Genomic DNA, 21,560 nt, shown 5'->3' with positions numbered 1-21,560 from the left:
AGGGAGGGAAATAGGAGTGTAGGGGATATGGTTGAAATTCCTTGAAAAAGGGACATGAGAGGAGGGGATATGAGCAATGGTCTCTTCTTCACTATCATTCCTCAAATTACCAATTAAAGCATGAAAATCAATCATAGAATCCTCAAAAGAAGAACACTCATGATCATCATCTCCCTCAAACATCCAACTTCCAAGAGGAACTACATAATCCCCTTCACTAGAATCATGAGCAACAACTCCCTCAACTTCCTTAAAGCCTAAAGTCTCAAAGCCATGCATGAATGGATGTAAATTCATTTCAAAATTATCTCTCTCCCATGAAGCATTCTCTATGAACTCACTCAAAAGGCTATAGGTATTCATTTGACACTCAAAGAACATATTGGACATAACCTCAAATGAATCCAAATACTCATGGATAGAAGAGTCACAAACATGCACATGAGACTCATCATGATGGGAAAGAGGGTTAGAAATTTCAATATCAACACTTTCTTCATTCTCAACTCCTTCACCATCACTCAAATGCTCACCAATGGGATCCTCACACTCTTTTGGTTGCTCAAAATCATCATCATCATCCTTAACACACATTAAATTGGGATTTTTCACAAACAAGCATCAAGGATGACAATTGGCTTTCTAAATCTACTTTTCTTCTTTTTCCTTCCTCAAGACGCTCCTCATTTTTTTTCATTATCTCTAATCGACCTCTCATAGATTGAAGAATAATCTCCTTACTAGGCCTAAGATCATCATCAAGCTCAATGTGCCTAATTTGAGACTCAAATATATTAACAAGAGATTCAAAAGATGTAGAAGGTTGAGGCTCAACAATAGACGAAGAAGTACAACCAAGATTGAAAGAATCAACATTAAGATCATGAGCATATACATCACATTGGGGAGCGGGGGCACAATCAAATATATGAGATTCATCATCAAGGGAACGAAGCACATCACAAGAAGGCATGGTAAATAATGAAGAATATTGAAACACCTCATTAGCATCAACTTGAGCATGTACTTCATCATCATGAACAAAAGGGGAAATAGAGTTGAAATCATGTATTCTAGGTTCACCAATAGGATCATGTGACAAATCATGGGAATTCATGCTAATATTAGAAGAATCAACACATTGCATATCAATATTAGGATTATGATTACCTCTATTATAGACATCCCTAGCAAACCAAACATAGAAATCCCAAGCATCATCGATTGACAATGCTCTAAATTCACCATTATGCATGCATTCAACTTCATCCCTAGTTTGCTCATTCAACCCAAAATCACAAATCTCACAAGCCTCCCAACGACTATAACAATTATAATCAAGAAATCCCTCTAGTCTATTGAAATATTCACAAAAAGGCTCATTGTCAAATTGAGAAAATGAGAGACCTGCCATTTTTTTTACAAAGCAAACAAAAATCAAATAAAAGAAAAGTAAAAACAAAGACCTAGACTCAAGCAATCAAAAACACTCAAACATAGACACCGTTCCCCGGCAAGGCGCCATTTTGACGTGGGGAAAACTAGGTCGTTGAACTAATCCTCCCTACGGTCAAACAAATTTATAATCACTCAACTAACCTAAGTACAAGTATAGAGGTAAGTCAAGGGTAGAACCACTAGGAACGGTTATGCTCAAGTAATTATAATTAACGCCTAAGTTAGATCGAAATCTAAGGTGAAAGGTAACACTATTCTACTTCCTAAACAAAGAAACAAACAAACAAATGAAACACTATGGAATGGGGATCAACATGCATTCATGATAACCAAGCTAATTAGGGAGTCAAGCAATTCAAGCAATGCAAAGACAAATAGTAGGAGCAGTTAGGAACATTCAACTAATCATCCTCATACTCTCTAACATAGATTTCTCGAGTGCTAAACAATAGGAAGAAACATAATCAAACACTCAACCAATTATGATCAAATCGATATCAAGTGGTCATGTCAATCAATTCAATCATGCAATCAATGCTAGCAATCTCGGTTAGCTACTCCAATCAACTAAGCAACAAGTAAACCTCTATGAATCAATTTAATCACAACACAAGAAATACTCAAATTCCCCAATCAATCTTAATCCATCAATCTCACATGTCTACCCAAACCCTAGCAAGTAAACTACTCAAGAAACATGATCAAATGAACAATCAAACAAATAGAATCATCAAAATCAATCAAAACCAATATCAAAACCAATTAACAAAATCAACCAAACAATATGAAATTAAACAAAGAAAATAAAGAGGAGAGAGAGAGAGTGAGAAATGCTCATTGATTGATTAAGAAAATCTTCAATACAATTGTCACCATTGAATCTTCAATCTCTCAAACTACCATTGAAATCCCTCACTTTCTCTCTCTAAAACTACTCCCAGACTAGCCTAATCTAGAGAGAGAAACTCTCAACCTAAGCTAAAATATGAGAGAGAAATAATAAGCTAAAACTTTGTTATATTACAAAGTGAAGGCCCAAGCTATTTATAATAAAAAGAAAGAAAGAGTAAAAATCGCAAAACAGAGTAGCTTGGGCAGGCGCATTAGCTTTAGCAAGCAAAGGTGCCTGGCCGAAAATACCCACAATTTGCAAGGAATTGGGCAGGCATAATAGCTTGGGCAAGCAAAGCTGCCTGGCCCAAAATACCCATATTTTGCATGGGGCTTGGCCAAGCTAGCCTTGCTTGCCCATGCTTGGCCGCAAGAAGAAGCAGCAAGAGAGGTGCTATGCAGGAGCTTGCTCAGGCACTAGCTTGCCCAAGCTAGGCTGCCTGGCCGAGCTGCTGTGCACAAGACAAGGCGAAAGCTGAAGGGGGGAATTGCTTGGTCAGGCAAGGTAGCTTGCCCAAGCAAAACGTCCTAACCAAGACAGAATTTTACCCCTTCAAAACCTTGAATAAAAATCAAATGCTTTGCCAAGCAACTTGCCCAAGCTACTACACTTTGACCAAGCCACTAAGCCTTGAGTTCCAACTTGAGATGCTTATACTCTAGCTTCCCGAACTTGATTTAGTTGACTTCCAAAACTTGCATTGGGCTTCCTCCTTGACATTTGAACCTCGGAAAATCCCGACACACCTATAAAACATGCCAAACAAACCGGAAAGTGAGAGAATATGAAAGTAATGCGTAGACTGATAAGAAAACCATTAAAAGCACGCATTTCTCTAAAATAATACAAAAGCACGCAAATCAAGTTTTATTACGTAAAACACGAAATAAAAGGTTAAAACATGCATAAAACTGCGAAGAAAATCTACTCTAAGAGTGCCATAAATGGCACGCATCATCGTCACAAGGTCATTGAAAGGCGAAGGCCATGACCAAAGAAAGACACACACAAAAGCACGCAATCAGCAAAGCTGAGTACATACAAGCTGCGAAATAAAATAAGAAATTCCTAACATGCTACTAATAATCAATCATCATACATCTTTAAATTATAGACTCAACACACGACTCAACTATCAAATTTACTAAGACTTCACTAGTTAATAGCTAACTGATTTGAATTTATTCATTGCTTTAGGCAATAGACCAGGTTGTCCAACCCATGCTCCATTTGGAGCATCAATAAAAGAAAAACCCCATGCCTCCTTTCGGAAACATCAATAAACATCCAACGACCACGGGCGCGACTCCGTGACCGTAGTTAGTATGAGATATCACCTAACTCCTAGTTTTCAAAAGTATCTGAAATAAGAGACTCGTAGATCAGACAACCTCGAGAAAAGTACACGGCTAATACCCCATGTACCCCAATCCCTGATTGTCATTACTCCAGATGTGCACCAATCTAGAGTTTTATTGCTCATCCATCTTGCACTTTACGTGATTTACAGGTTTAGACTTAGTGATGACTCATATGCAAACAACAAAATCAATCAAATATCACATCATTCCAAGCAATCCAAAGTTCCAATTCAATTCTTGATTTATTAGTGGCAAACAATATTTAGTATTGAATCCTTTAATTACCTCATTGTATAAACACCTTTAGTGCATAGGACACTTCAATCCTGAACCTCGTCTTAAAGACTTTAATGAACTTCCTCTACTCAAATCATAATTAATTCATGAGAGAGTATTAAAAATTAACCTCATGGAACCATTATCAAAATTAATTCCACTTATAGACAACCAAGAATCCATAACCTTTAATTAATCATAACATATCCAATTGATAAGACAATCACTTATACATCACCCACAACCGTAGTCATATACTTATATCTCAAACATGCCTCATACAAAATATACGGAAATCACAATGTATAACCAAACAATTTAGCCCAGTATTCTCTATACATGATACTAAATTCTCAATACATCCCTATACATGCTTCTAAAGGCAAGGTTTTGTAACTCGTACGTACCATGAATAAACGAATTGGTATGCCACTTTACTAACTAGATATCACCTTTAATAAAGTCCTCTCCTAAACCAAAAAAATAAGATCTCAATCAATACCCAAGCAATCAAATTTACAGCAATACTAACTAACTTTAAAAGCATCAAAATCCAATTAAACAACACTTTAAAACCTTCCCTTTAGTTAAAAACAAAAGCTTATATATAGTTCTTTAAATTTTCTTCAGAAAACCTTAAAATACACTCTTATACATGAAATTACAGCAAGTTTAAAGTTTAATAATAATCTGAAAATTTATTTTATACATGAAACCTCAAAATTATAGTATTCTTTGAAACTACTTACATTATATGTTAAGTTAGTAGGCTTTAAACCCAAAAATTCACAAAATCAATGCATTTAGTGGCTTCAAAAACAATAACCTAAGATCTGAAAATTTTATTTAGTAATAGAATGTATATATACAACAATTTAAACTTGAAATATACAATTGGAATTCAATTAGTTTCATAAGAACTTAATCAAACCTTCAAACTTCTCAATTTAAACACTAAAATATACACAATTAAAATCAGAAAATTAAATTATAAATAAGATAATTGAGTTTAAACATAATTAATTAATTAATCAAACTCAAGGATAAAATTTTAAGCATAAAAAAAACTTCGTTAAAAATAAAAAACTGCCCGAAAATCATATTTAGAGGCTGAATTTGGCCACGAGAGGGTGGTGCTCGGTAGTGAGTCTTTCTTAAAACGTTGTTTCCCATGGAAAACACTAGTTAATTTATCAAAATCGAATGAGTTCGAAACCTGATCGAATTAAAACGGGATTAGTATTAACGAAAGGAAATCTAAAAATTAAAACACGAATTTACGTGTTCAAAATAATCTGGAATTAAGTTAAACTTATCATTATTTATAATCACCAAAATTTGAAAACATCATTACTATAAAAGCCCTAAAATCATGAAAAATCATGTTTAAATCCTTAATTATACAACATATGTAATCTGAAAATTTCAATAATAAATTAAACATGCTAAAACTTAGGAAAATTTCACATTTGCTACCAGCAAAAAGACCCTAATTCATATTTACGACCGCTTTAATTTTTTATTTTAAATTGTTACCACCTAAATCAGCGTTATTTAAAAATACTACCACTTGACGAACACCGTTAGTATAACCGTTACCACCGTCCAGCCACCACTCCTTCACACCCACCAGCTGCCCAATCCACCGCCACTGTTCAACATCAACCCCACCGCAACCACCACCCAACCCGCTCCTTCCCAAGCCACCAGCTACCAAATCCCCTGCCGCGACCTCAGCCGCTCAAACCACCATCAACAACTGCTAATCAGCAGCAGAACCACCACCAATTACCAACCAACCACCAATCGGCGCACAACAATCGCAACCAACCACCAATCGGCACACACCCAATCCCAGCCGCCGCACACAGCAATCGAACCCAAATTCGCAACCCCAGCCCCGTAACCCCAGCAATCGGCATATAGCAATCGCAACCCCCTACGACAGTCGGTGCCGGCGTCGCGATTCCAGCCCCGTTCGCAGCCCCCTCCCCTCGAAAACTTGCCTCGATCCCAGCCAAAAACCCCAATTGAGCAAATCTCAAACCCCAATTCAATTAAGCATGTGGGCGACGAGAGTGGAGAATTTGGGTGAAGGAGAAGGAGGAAGAGCGGTTTTGTGGAGTAATCCGGGTGGCGAGGTGGAGTATAATTGGATGAGGGGGCGGATTCCGGTGGGAGGAAGGGGAAAGAGGTGGTTTTGGTTCGAGGTGGGGGTGGGGGCAGCGAGAACGGGGAAAGGGAAGGGGGTTTCATTGGTTGCATAAGGGTGGGGGAAAGGGAGAGGGGTGGGTACGCGCCGACGCCGACAGGGTGGTGGTTTATTTTATTTTATTTTTAATTAATTTTTTATAATTAGACAACAAACGGTGTTCCATTAGTTCGCCCAGGTTTCCCGATGGTAACAAAAGCCGGAATCCCCAGACTCACACAGGTTCTCCATCAACGAATTTTTGTCGCATTGTACCACTACTTCGCCGAGTGAATCCCCGAACTACGATTCCTGAAACAACAAAAAGTCGTTACGAGAAAATATAGTTAAAAACACCCTAAACTAACATAAAGTACAACGTCAACAGTGGGACAATTGGTCGAAGGCAACACGGACGATATCGGCTTCATAGATTCGAGGTCGCATCTGCATCGTTCCAAGCATATGGCCGGGTCAACATTCCCGGCCTCGAAGCTATGACACCGTCATATTTTCCGCCTCGCCCCGGGTGAGATTTTTATGTGCATTCTTCCTAGCGACTGGCAATGCACAAAACCTATCTCAGGTTTGGAGAAGGAATCAACATTGAATAACTATATTATAGCTATTCAACATTGAGTTGCCACCCTTCCCCTATAGAGCTTTATATAGTACCTCTTTTAAAATCCTAGTGAACACCCAACTGACAGTAACACAATAATGGGTCAAAACTAGTGAAAATGTGATAATAACACCCCGTTTTTTTTAGTGGAATCTAAAGAAAGGGTATTCATCTACATTTTGACACTTTTATTTTTCCAGAAAATATTTTTTGTGGTCCCCAAAAAGGGAAAATACAGGAAAAAAGGCAGTAATTGGGAAAATATAAAAGCTGCTGAAACACTCCAGAAGATGGGGAAAAGCTTGAGAATAAGAGGGGGATGGGTTTTAAACACTTTTTACATCCCATATTTGCCTTATTGTGCTTTTTTCGAGGTTCGGGACCGGGATCGAGAATATGCTGATTGACCCCAATATAGGGTGATTGGGGGGGGGACAGTTTGGGTTGTTGACATGAGATAAGATATGATACTTACATTACAAACAAACAAACATGAATAGTTTGTTCAAATATATCAATCAACTCAACATTATCACATCACACATCATATCAACCAACACACATGTGAATAGTAACAATGAAAGTCACTATTGTCAAATCAATCATCATATGATATAATGTGTTCATTTCCATTACTATTGTCAAATCACATCACTATTTTATGGGTACATCACATCACATGACTATTTTACCCATGTTACATCACTTATGTAGCATAATTATACTTTTATGACATCATTATTGTTAACTCATGTCATATTATGACATCACATCATATATAGTTATATGACATCATCATAGTCAAGTCATATCACTTCATATATACTTTCATGACATCATTGTAGTCAAGTTACATCACTTCAATATACTTATATGACATCATTACACTAGGCGAAAAAAGGGGTTGGCCACCGGTTCAAAACCCCCCTTTGCCACCGGTTTTGAACCGGTGGCCAGTGGGGGGGGTGGCAAAACCTAGGACAAAAGGCCACCGGTTCAAAACCGGTGGCAAAAAGACTTATTGCCACCAGTTAACCGGTGGCAAAAAGACTTATTGCCACCGGTTAACCGGTGGCAATAACACTTCCCGCTATTTTTTTTTTGGGTATTAATAAGTATTGCCACCGGTTTTTCGGTGGAACCGGTGGCAATAATGGCAGAAAAAACAAAAAAAAATTTTTATTTTTATTTTTATTTTTTTCACTTAAAAATCAAGACAAACTCACATATAAATTAGTGATATAATCATAATATACTGCTCGTTTCTCTGCTTCATCCCAAAACACACAATCATACATTTCATTCAAACATAAAATATTCATCAATGAATAAATAGTAATATTGCAAAAAAAATCAAAAATTAAAAAAAAATCACAAAAAATTACATAAATTACATATATTATGTAACAAAAAAATCAAAAATTACATATAATCATAAATTACATGGTTTCTTTTTGAATTAACCTTGAATCTGCAAAAAAATCACAAAAAATAAAAACACAATTCAAAATCAAAATAAAAAAAAATCACAAAAAACTAAAACACAATTCAAAAATCAAAATAAAAAAAAATCTACAAAAAAATTAAACATCAGAATTGATAAAAAAAAATTTAGATATGAAAAAATTAAAAAAAATAAAAAAATAAAAAACCACCAAAACGGCAAAACCCACAAACCACCCACAACCCACGACCCGTATGTCCACCACCCACAACCAACGACCCACCACCCAACAACCCACGACCCACGACCCAACAACCCACCACTAAACAACCCACGACCCAACAACCCACCACCCAACAACCAACAACCCACCACCCACGACCCAGAACCCACCACCCAGAACCCTCGACCCACCACCCAAATTCAACGACCCACCACCCACAACCCACGACCCACCCCACCACCCACCTAAAACCACCACATCACCCACCTAAAACCACCGCATACGCAAAATAACAACCCAAATTAACTAAAACAGAAAAATCGAAAAATAAAATAAAAAAACACACATACCATCACGGATTCACACAAAACATTATTGAAATAGGGTTTACGAGGCCAAATTCGACCATGAAAACTCTAGATCTAGAATTTTCATGGTCGAATTTGACCAGAAAACCCGTATTTTTATCATGAGGAGAGAGAAAGTGCGACAATAAGCTTGGTGGTGTCGTTGGAGGCGGAGATGGTTGATGCGGAGGTGGTTGTTGTTGCGGCGGTGGACGAGCCGAAGGAAGGTGAGAGGGAGAGGAGATCGCGTGAGAGGAGAGAGAGGGGAAGAGGCGTGAGGGAGGAGAAGAGAGAGAGGGTGGAGAACAGAGAGGGAGGAGAGGAGAGAGAGGGTGGAGAACAGAGAGGGAGGAGATGCGTGAGAGGAGAACAAAGAGGGAGTAAGAACGAATGAAGGAGAGAGGTAGGAGAGCAGGAGAGGCGTGAGAGGAGTGAGAATACTAGGGTTAGGGTATATAAAGGAAGGGGAAAGAGAAGGGTGGGCTTTTTTTTTTATTATTATTTGATTATTGCCACCGGTTCAAAACCGGTGGCCTTTATCATTTATGCCACCGGTTCGGTTTGAACCGGTGGCAATGTACATATGCCTAATCCCGCCCATTTTTTAAGCCACCGGTTTTCAAAAACCGGTGGCCATTGAGCGGTGTTTTTTTCAATTTTTCTACTAGTGTTATACACATATGACATCATTATAGTCAAGTCACATCACATTATTACATCAGTATATCTCATGAATTTCAAAATAGAGTCAAAACTCATTCTTGGTACTTTATGGACATTTTTATCAGTGTTTTATGGTTTCAAACCTCATTATATGACCCCAAGAGTCATCCAACACATTCGGTTCATTTTTTGAAAAAATGACAAAAATTGATCCGACACCGTGTATTTTGACCCGGAAATAAAAATTGCCGAGATGCTTACCATGGACCCTAATACACCTTGGGAGTCTATTTGGGTGGGTCTAACCATCCAATATGCCTTCAAACGACCAATTTACCCGTTCCAAACTTGCACCGATATCGTGAACTCAAGCCTAACACGGACATTTATGGCAACATATAATGGTCATATATGATTCAAAACGTCATTATACGACCCTAAGATGTATCCCCTTGGGTCTTAAGACTTTTCGCCACCGGGCCCCGTCACCTCAAAATTCCTCAAAAAGCGTGGATTATAGCCTTCAATTTTGGAATTTTTTTGACTTTTTTCGCCCGGAAATAAAAATTGCCGAGATGTTTACCATGGTCCCTAATACCCTCCGGGAGTCCAATTGAGTGGGTGGAACCATCCAATATGCCTTAAAACGGTCAATTTACCTGTTCCAAATTTGCACCGATTTCGAAAACTAAAGCCTACCACGGCCATTTTGTACAACACATAAGGGTCATATATGGTTCCAAACGTCATTATATGACCCTAAGATGTATCCCCTAAGGTCTCAAGACTTTTCGCCACCGGGCCCCGTCACCTCAAAATTCCACAAAAGCGTGGATAATAGCCTTCAATTTTGGAATTTTTTGACCTTGTTTCGCCCGAAAATAAAAATTTCCAAGATGTTTACCATGGTTCCTAATACCCTCCGGGAGTCCAATGGAGTGGGTGGAACCATCCAATATGCCTTAAAACGGTCAATTTACCCGTTCAAATTTGCTCCGATTTCGTAAAGTGAAGCCTACCACGGCCATTTTGTACAACATATAAGGGTCATATATGGTTCCAAACGTCATTATATGACCCTAAGATGTATCCCCTAAGGTCTCAAGACTTTTCGCCACCGGGCCCCGTCACCTTAAAATTCCACAAAAAACGTGGATAATAGCCTTCAATTTTGGAATTTTTTTGACCTTTTTTCGCCCGGAAATAAAAATTGCCAAGATGTTTACCATGGTTCCTAATACCCTCCGGAAGTCCAATTGAGTGGGTGGAACCATACAATATGCCTTAAAACGGTCAATTTAACCGTTTTCGTACACGCCTCTTATATTAGCTATAAGCTTTCACGTGCCCTGTATGTAGCCAGATAATGGTCATATATGGGTCGAAACAATATCATCTGACCCCGGGATGCATCCCGTAATGTTCCTTGACATTCTGACACCGGGTCCCGAAACCTCCTAAACCGCTCCGATTTCGTGTATATTATAGCCTTCATATTTTCCATCCGTATATCTTTTTTTCACCCGTCGAGATTATGCATCCAAGTACTTCCATGGGTTCCCAAAGGGCCTTGGGAGTCCTAAATAGTGCCCGTAAACATATCATTCATCCTTACTTATCTTGTCTTCAGGGCCTTGGGAGTCGTAAATATTGTCCGGTATGCCTTGTCCATGATTGAATTCTCAAAGCCCAAAAAAATTCAGGCCGGGCCAATGAACCGAGACAAATTTGATCACCTCTACTAGCCACACATAAAATTCGGCGAAGAGTTCTAGGGCAACCTCAACTGGTTTTGGACCCATTGCTTTAAATAATACAGTAATAAAGAAAATATTTTCCAGGCCAATTAACAACAAACAAGACTACTGAATACTAGAATGGGTATGAAAAAAAGATTGGGTTGAAATATGATAAGTGTAGACACCCATTTGTGTCTCCCCAAAACCAAACCCAATGATGAATGCCTTTCACGTCGAACCATAATCGAATGAGGTGAATGATGAGTGACATTTATGGCACTCATTTGGTCCCTTTTTGGATGATTTCTATTTAATTTTATCTCTCTTTTCTTTTGTTTTCCTTAGTTTTATTCTTGTTTTCTTTATTTTATGCTTTTTGTAGTTAGTTTCTCTATTTCATGCTTTTTCTAGTTTACTTGTTATTTTTCTCTTTTACTTTCTTTTTATCATATATTTGTAGGTGGTAATTGATTGTCCAAGAATTCCCGAGCTTCCTCTCTATGAGCTTTCATTGTTTTCATACCTAAAGATGGTGCAAGAAGCTTCAAGTCAAAGGTGGATCCAAGAGGCAAGCTTCAAGGCTTTGTTTATGCCTTCTTCATGGCTTACACTTTTCAAGAAATTCAAGAAAGTTTCTGCCTACTTTGTCCTCCATCATCATCATCTAGGACATGTGAACCGCTTGAGCTAGGACGAAGAGAAGAAGGGGGAAAGACCCAGATATGTGCGGGCGCACCAAGGTGGTGTGCGGCCGCACATTGGTCGGGTGCGGCCGCACACCTGGTGCGTGCGGGCGCACCAATCTGGGTGTGCCTCGTGCGCACCATTCTCCCTCCTCCGAGCGCCCGCACCTACGAAGGTCTATTTTTGGGCGTTAATACCGACCTCCTCTTTGTATATATAGTTATTTCTACCTATTTTTAGTAAGAAGTTTTTGGATTGATTTTGGATAGTTAGTTTTTGGGAGAATTTAGAGAGAGAAACTCAAGAACTTTAGAGAGAGAAACTCATGATTTTTGGTGATTGCTTAAGAATTCCTCATTGTTATTGATCTTTAGATCAAAGTTTTGTAAGGATCTTCTTCTTGATTTCAATACAAGTTTGATTCTAGTTGATTTAATTTGTTTTCCATGTTATTGATGATTGATTGTAGTTTAATTGATTTTTGATTGATTTTGATTGATTGTTGGTTTAATCTTTGATTTCAATTATGTTGATGATGAAATTGATGATTGTTGTAGTTTTGATCTTGATTCCTATGGCTAGTGAGTAGTTTTCTAGCTAGGGAAATGGTGAAGCATGTTTGAATGATGGATTATAGTAATTTGGGGATAATTGATGGAGTTGATGATGTGATTAAATTTGGTTGATAATTCATGTGCATGTGTGTGATTAATTGAGGTTTGGCCATCTTTGATTATTGCACTAGATTGCATTGTGAGCTTGCTATGATACGGACCATTGATTAGTATGACGTGGGAAAATTAGGTCGTTGAACTAATCCTCCTAAGCCAAACAAAATTTATAAACACTCAACAAACCTAAATACAAGTATAGAGGTAAGTCAAGGGTCGAACCCAAAGGAACGGTAATGTCTAAGTGCTTCCAATTATGTGCCTAAGCTAGGTCGAAGACAAAGGGTAAAAGAGGACACTAACAACTACTAAGACAAAGAAATCAAAGAAATAAAATGCTAGGGATTAGGATGCACTTATAATAGCAATGAACAATGCAAATTGGATTAGGAAGTGGACTAAGTCAAGCAATGAGAGGGAAGATCAATTATGCAACCAAAAGAGCATATCAAGCTATTCTCCTAGAGGTCTAACTAGCGTCAACTACGATAAACTCTAGCTAGGAAACATCACGAGACACCTCAATCGTGTAAATGCAAGCCACAAATCAATGGTCCGTATCAATGTGAACTTACAATGCAATCTAGTGTGAATAACTAGGGTGATCAAGCCTAAATCAAACACACACATGCACATAATCAATTAACCAATTTAATCACATCATCAACTCCATCAAAATCCCCAATCTACATCAATCCATTACATAATACAAGCTTCACCAAATCCCTAACCAAACAACTACTCTAGCAACATTATCAATTCAATCAACAACTAAAGAAATCAACAATCTACAATCAAAGAATCAACAATCAAAGAAGAACAATAACTCTAATCAAACATCAATCATCAAATCATCAATATCTAATCAAAATCAAACAATCTAAACATGAATACTAAGCAAAACAATAAATGAGATAGAGTTTAGAAATGCTCATTGATAATAGAGTAGATCTCCAATATAATTGTCACCATTGAATCTTCAATCTCTCAATCACCATTGAAATTCTTCACTTTCTCTCTCTAAAATCTACTCCTAAAACTAACCCCTAAATCTAGAGAGAGAAGCTCTCAACTAAGCTAAGAGTATGATCTAATTCTATTATGAAAACTTCTTACAAAAATTGGGTTCAAATAGGTATAAGAAGAGAGAGAAAATCGTCGAAATCCGATCGGAAAAGACCCACGTTGGTGCGGCCACACAGCAGAGGATGTGCGCCCGCACCACCATGGTGTGCGACCGCACATCCTTCGTGTGCGCCCGCACCTTCTGCGCGTGCGGCCGCACTCAGCTGGGTTTCTTCGAATCTTCAACTCTTCAAGCTCAAGGGGTGCACACATGATTTATGATGGTGATGGGCACTAGGAGTGGCAGTAGCTAAGGCTTAATATTGAGGGTACACACTTCCTTTGAAAGGAGCACAAGAGAAGAGCCAAGACTTGGAACTTCCACTTCTTTGCATCTTGAGCTTCCCAAATTCCATGAACTTGATCCAAAAGCTTCTTCCACCATAGTGGATCACCAAAATCAAGACCCGAACCTCGTCCAATACCTACAACCACGAAAATAGAGCAAATAAAGAAGAAAAGGCTAGAAAACCAACGAAATGCACAAAAGCTACAAAATAAGAGAAGAAAGGTAAAACTAAGCAACAAAGCATAAAACTAAGCACTTATTAAGCATGAAAGCTATGAAAAGAGAATAGAAAGGACCTAAATGCTCGTCAAATGTGTGCCATTTATGACACACATCAAATACCCCCAAGCTTACCTTTTGCTCGTCCTCGAGCAAAACAAAACCAAGGGAGTGAAAATGACGAGCTTATTAAAACAAACTAAACAAGAGACGAGATGAGAATATACACTAACTCACTGTCGTAGGAATCACGGTTGTTTTTAGCTACAACAAGCCCTTTAAACCCCAAAGTCGCCTATGAGGACGAGTGAGGTCTCGTAAGGGTATCCTTAGAGTTTGACCCATAACTCTCATAATAATACAAACAAGGCAAAGCATGAAAAAGAAAACAAAATACAAGAAAAGCAAACAAATGTTCATGAAAGGATTTTTGCAAATGTACAAGCACAAGTGGATGCAAATCTTTCTAAATAAGTAAGGGAGTGCACGTTCCAAGATACCCAAGGTTGATTGAAACATTAATATGCTAAGCATAGGAACTAGCTTTCACAATCCACTTTCATCCCAAACGATCTTACCGCGTTCTTCCTAATAGCTTCAAATCGACCTCAAATGAGCATCCCAATGATTCCACGAAGGAACCGGAAAAAGAGAATTTTTAGGCTACTCGACATCTTGACTTTTGTATCCCCTCTCCATATTCCTAAAACTCATATTCCTCTCCACCGAAGAATGACTCAACCATTTAGGTCAAAAGGTCTTTCCCTAAGGTTGTAACGTAAGGCAATAAGGGTGAAGGTAGGCTAAAATTTAAAATTTGGTGGTTTTCCTAATAGTGAAGCAAAGAACGGCCGATTCTTAGAATCACAATCAAGTAGTCACCAAACAAAAACAAACTAACACCCCCAAGCTTATTCAAAGCTATAAATCACAAACATATACACAAAAAGCGTGAGAACGCTTCCCCCCAAGCTTAAATGGAGCATTGTCCTCAATGCTCAAAAAGGGAGAAAACTCACATCAAAATATTTTTGAATTTTTTCACTTTTTCAATTTTTTTTTCTTTTTTTTTATAATGCTTTGTCCTTGCCTCTTTTAACATTGGACGACTTTTTCGATTTTGCACTTATTTGTCCATGCCTTTTATAATATAGGACGGCTTTTACTCATAGTCATTTGCCATTATTCACAAAGAAAATATAACACAATCTTGCTATCATAAGAACCAATTAAACATTTCAACTTCTCCACCACAAACTCCATCAAGAATGATCAATTGCTTCACAAAAACCAAGAAAAGAAAGAAAATGAAACAAAAGGCCAAAGATCTAAAGATGTGGCTTGAAAAGAAGGGATAAGGCTCAAATGGTTGCAAGGAGGCAAATGTAAACCCAAAAAATAACAAAAAATAAAACAAACTATCCTAAAATTGAAAAATACCACCCCGAAAAAGGTGCCTTTGTCCTCCCTAAATGGTTCGGTCTCGGTTTCAAGATCTATGGGTCAAGCTTCAAGATTAGGTTTGCAAGAAGTCAAGGATCCATGCCGCTCATACAAATATAGGTAGAAGGCTTGAAAAACAAAGAACTCACATGGATGTAGCAAAAACTCACTATTGGCGTCAAATCGACTATAGGAAGCAACTACCAAACGGGCCACAAACAAGTAGAATCCGGCTTCATGTTCCCACTAGTTCTAACCAACTACCTTAGCATGCTTTATCCTAGAATCAACCAAGCGTATTCTCAAACCGTGCACACCATTACCATTTAGGAAGAAAAGCATTCAATTATACAAGTCCAAATGTTATTATGTCCAAAGCAAGAACGAAACAAAACACATTGCAAATTTGCCTTGATAGAAACAAAAATCTTTTTGGAGTTTTCAAAATATAAGAAACATGGAAAAGCATATACAAAGGTGCATAGCATATATGGATCAACATCCCACCAAACATGATAAAATACCCTCCCCCAAGCTTGAATGATACAATATACTCAAACATAAATCATATAATCCATGGGAGGGGAAAACAAGGAGATCAATCCATCAAACCAATATATGTCCAACAAGTCTCCAACCAATAAAGAAAGAGCAAGGAAAGATTTTACCGGATTTGAGGTGGGTGTAAATACCCGCAAATGACCAAATTAAGCCTTTCAAAGCTAATTTCTCAAGAATTGAACCTTGTTTCCATGTGCTAGTAAAAATAGGAGGCGACCTTCCTTGATTCTTGATCCAAATAGAAGCACCAAAGTATATCAAGTCATGTACCTAGCAAAAGGCACACAAAAATTTCCATGAGAGAAAAATCTATTCTAAAAAGAAAAGGAAAATCTAATCTAAAACACGGGTTACTTCCCGAGAAAGGCTTGCTCAAGGTCCAAGCTTGACCGCTCTAGTAAACTAATAATTCAACGCACGCAAGAGCTTGTCAAATGCACTACTACACATTTCATAAGAAAGTAAGTGTGCACATGACAAAAATAAGGCATGCAACAAGCAAAGTGCACACCTATGAGGAGAGAGATGCCAAGGGAAGGAAGAAGAATCAAAAGAAAACTCAACAAAATAAGAAGAAAAAGAAAAATAAGAAGAAAAGGAAAAAGAAGGCAAACTCTCCTCAAAATATTTTTGAGTAGCAACATCACCCTTTTCCCAAATTGGAGACAAATGAGCCACATTCAAATCATCATAGACAAAAGGGTCCCCAATAGGCTTACCAACAAAGGAAGGGAGAAAAATAGGGCAATAGGGGATGTGATTAAACTTTTGAGAGAAAGGGGTATGAGAAATAGGCAAAGGGTTAGCTACTCCCTCAACATAAGGTCTCACATCCCCAATGAGGGCATGAAAATCAATCATAGAATCCTCAATAGAAGAACACTCATGATCACCATCTCCCTCAAACATCCAACTCCCAAGAGGAACCACATAATCTCCTCCACTACCTTCATGAACAATAGCTCTCTCAACTTCCTTAAAGCCTAGAGTCTCAAAACCATGCATGAATGGAGGCAAATTAATTTCAAAATCATCTCTCTCCCATGAAGCATCATCAATGAACTTGCTTAAAAGGCTATTCCTATTCCCTATGCACTCAACAAACACATTTGTCATAACCTCAAACGAGTCCAAATACTCATGGATAGAAGAGTCACATTCATACACTTGAAACTCATCACAATCAACAAAGGAAGAGATGTCTAGACTCAAAATTGCATCAAACTCATTATCACTCTCGACTCTCTCTCCTTCACTCCTATGCTCAACAATAGGATCCTCACACACTCTTGGTTGCTCGAAATTACCATCATCACCCTCAACACACACATTAGATTTGTAACTTTCACACATAAGCATCAAGGAGGACAATTGGCTTCCTAGCTCTTCATTTCTCCTTCTTCCCTCCTCAAGACGCTCCTCACTCTTTTTCATCATCTCCAATTGACTTCTTAAACAATTAAGAGTCGACTCTTTTGTAGGCCCAAGATCATCACGAAGCTCAACATGCCTAATTTGAGTTTCTAAGGTAGCAATAAGAGATTCAAAAGGGGTAGGAGATTGAGGCTCAACAAGAGAAGAAGAAGTACAACCAAAGGTGGGATCATCATCATTACAAACATGAGCATTTTCATCAAATAGGGGGTTGGGAGCATTTTCAAATGTATGAGATTTGCTAGCTTGAACATGCAACACATTATCATGAGCAAATGAGGAAATAGAATTGGAAGTACTTGTTCTAGGTTCAACTATGGGGTCATGTGACACATCATGGTAAATCATGCTAAAATTGGAAGAATTAACACATTGCACATCAAAAATAGAAGCACGTTTACCCTTGTTATAAACTTCCCAAGCAAACCAAACATAAAATTTCCAAGCATCTTCAATAGAAAATGCTCTAAAATTACCATTATGCATTCCTTCAACTATATCCCTAGTTTGCTCATTTAAACCATGATAACAAATCTCACAAGCTTCCCAAAGACTACAACAATTATAGTCAAGAAATTCCTTCAGTCTATTAAAATATTCACAAAAAGGCTCATCATCATGTTGAGAAAAAGATAGACATGCCATTTTTACAAAGGAAACAAAAACAAATAAAAGAAAAAGTATACACAAAGACCTAGACTCAAGCAATCAAAAACACTCAAACATAGACACCGTTCCCCGGCAACGGCGCCATTTTGACGTGGGAAAATTAGGTCGTTGAACTAATCCTCCTAAGCCAAACAAAATTTATAAACACTCAACAAACCTAAATACAAGTATAGAGGTAAGTCCAGGGTCGAACCCAAAGGAACGGTAATGTCTAAGTGCTTCCAATTATGTGCCTAAGCTAGGTCGAAGACAAAGGGTAAAAGAGGACACTAACAACTACTAAGACAAAGAAATCAAACAAATAAAATGCTAGGGATTAGGATTCACTTACAATAGCAATGAACAATGCAAATTGGTTTAGGAAGTGGACTAAGTCAAGCAATGTGAGGGAGATCAATTATGCAACCAAAAGAGCATATCAAGCTATTCTCCTAGAGGTCTAACTAGCGTCAACTACGATAAACTCTAGCCAGGAAACATCACAAGACACCTCAATCGTGTAAATGCAAGCCACAAATCAATGGTCCGTATCAATGTGAACTTACAATGCAATCTAGTGTGAATAACTAGGGTGATCAAGCCTAAATCAAACACACACATGCACATAATCAATTAACCAATTTAATCACATCATCAACTCCATCAAAATCCCCAATCTACATCAATCCATTACATAATACAAGCTTCACCAAATCCCTAACCAAACAACTACTCTAGCAACATTATCAATTCATTCAACAACTAAAGAAATCAACAATCTACAATCAAAGAATCAACAATCAAAGAAGAACAATAACTCTAATCAAACATCAATCATCAAATCATCAATATCTAATCAAAATCAAACAATCTAAACATGAATATTAAACAAAACAATAAATGAGATAGAGTTTAGAAATGCTCATTGATAATAGAGTAGATCTCCAATACAATTGTCACCATTGAATCTTCAATCTCTCAATCACCATTGAAATTCTTCACTTTCTCTCTCTAAAATCTACTCCTAAAACTAACCCCTAAATCTAGAGAGAGAAGCTCTCAACTAAGCTAAGAATATGATCTAATTCTATTATGAAAACTTCTTACAAAAATTGGGTTCAAATAGGTATAAGAAGAGAGAGAAAATCGTCGAAATCCGATCGAAAAAGACCCACGTTGGTGCGGCCACACAACAGAGGATGTGCGCCCGCACCACCATGGTGTGCGGCCGCACATCCTTCGTGTGCGCCCGCACCTTCTACGCGTGCGGCCGCACTCAGCTGGGTTTCTTCGAATCTTCAACTCTTCAAGCTCAAGGGGTGCACACATGATTTATGATGGTGATGGGCACTAGGAGTGGCAGTAGCTAAGGCTTAATATTGAGGGTACACACTTCCTTTGAAAGGAGCACAAGAGAAGAGCCAAGACTTGGAACTTCCACTTCTTTGCATCTTGAGCTTCCCAAATTCCATGAACTTGATCCAAAAGCTTCTTCCACCATAGTGGATCACCAAAATCAAGACCCGAACCTCGTCCAATACCTACAACCACGAAAATAGAGCAAATAAAGAAGAAAAGGCTAGAAAACCAACGAAATGCACAAAAGCTACAAAATAAGAGAAGAAAGGTAAAACTAAGCAACAAAGCATAAAACTAAGCACTTATTAAGCATGAAAGCTATGAAAAGAGAATAGAAAGGACCTAAATTCTCGTCAAATGTGTGCCATTTATGACACACATCATAGTAACTTGCAATTTCACGATTGAGGTGCTTTGTGATGTTCCCTAGGTAGTGTTTAGCGTAGTTGACGCTAGTTAGACCTCTAGGTGAACCATCTTGGTATGCTCTTTTGGATACATGATAATTTTCCTTCATATCACTTGACTTAGACGGTTTGACCTCCCAAATTACCATTTTCCATTACGATTACATGTGGATCTATTGCCCTAGTGTCTTTAGATTGATTTCATATAAGTTCTTGCATATTTTAGCTCTAGCTCTAGTTTCCTTCATAAACCCCTTTTACTTGACTTTGAAATAGCTTGACTTAGGCATTGTGCATTCGACCTCCATTCCTTTGGGTTTGACCTTGACTTACCACTACACTAAATAGGGGTTTGTTAAGTTACAAATTTTGTTTGATTGGGTGGGGTGGTAGCCCAATGACCTACCGTTCTCCTTCCCATCAAAATGGCGCCGTTGCCGGGGAATGGTGCTTTGAGTGCATGTTGTTGTTGAGTCTATTTCATTTCATTTGCAAAATACAAAAAGATTTTACACTTTAGGCTACACTTGTAGCCGTGCTACTTATATTTTCTTTGAGTTTTGTATGCATAGGTCCCGAGATCGCTCATTTGTTCCCTTTGATCCGGAGATTGAAAGAACACTCTCAAGGAGGAGAGTAGCAAACGAGAATTTGGATTATAGTTCCTCAAGCAAAGAAGAGATTGAACAAGAGCAAGTCATGGGAGAACAACCAAGAGTTGCCTTGAAAGAATTGGGAGTACCCGGTGCATATAGGTTCGAGAGTGGCATAGCTCCACCTACAACACCGGCAAACAACTTTGAAATTCGGCCGGCAATGATCACCCTAATTGAGAGGAGACAATATAGTGGGGCAAAGAACGAGAGCCCATTGAACCATCTTAAGGAGTTTGAAAAATATTGCAACACGATCAAGGTTAATGGAGTGTCTCAAGAATTCATCCGCCTTAAGTTGTTCCCTTTCTCCCTCATAGGAAGGTCTTTGGAATGGCTAGACAAAGAGGTGAAGCCCAATTCATTGAGAACTTGGGATGATGTCACTAAAGCTTTCTTGTCCCGTTTTTATCATCAAAAGAAAACGGCGGAGGCAAGGGCTTTAATTCAAGGATTCAAGCAAAAGCCAAATGAGAGTCTTTATGAGGCATGGGAGAGATTCAAGGAGTACCAAAGAGAATGTCCTCACCACGGAATTCCAACATATCAATTGATCCAAATCTTCTATGGTGGTTTGAGTGCTCAAGGCAAGGCATGTCTTGATGGAGGGGCCGGTGGTCCAATCATGAACAAAACCGAAGAAGAATTTGTGGACATAATAGAGGATGTGGTGACTTACTATAGAGATTGGCAAGATGGGGAAAGAGATTCTTCAAGCAAGCAATCTTCGTTGTACTCGGTGGACCATCTTAATGCCATCAACAATCTTTCCTCTCAAATGACAAACTTGGGAAAGGAGATGACGGCGATCAAGGCCAAGTTGGAGAGTGTTTCTTCCTCTTCCCAAGCTC

At 38.3% G+C, this 21,560-nt stretch overlaps 1 non-coding gene across 1 annotated transcript; it reads right to left on the bottom strand.

The window, feature by feature from the left end:
• Nucleotides 1-21,140: 21,140 nt before the first annotated feature.
• LOC145612922 (small nucleolar RNA R71) lies at nucleotides 21,141-21,246 on the bottom strand. The gene has a single exon (XR_014106825.1). It is a non-coding gene; the product is annotated as a small nucleolar RNA R71 (small nucleolar RNA).
• Between the last annotated feature and the right edge of the window lie 314 nt (nucleotides 21,247-21,560).

This window comes from Chenopodium album, chromosome 24 (genome assembly GCF_948465745.1).
Source record: "Chenopodium album chromosome 24, dcCheAlbu1.1, whole genome shotgun sequence".
Lineage (NCBI taxonomy): Eukaryota > Viridiplantae > Streptophyta > Magnoliopsida > Caryophyllales > Amaranthaceae > Chenopodium > Chenopodium album.
This window is presented reverse-complemented; position numbering and strand designations above follow the sequence as displayed.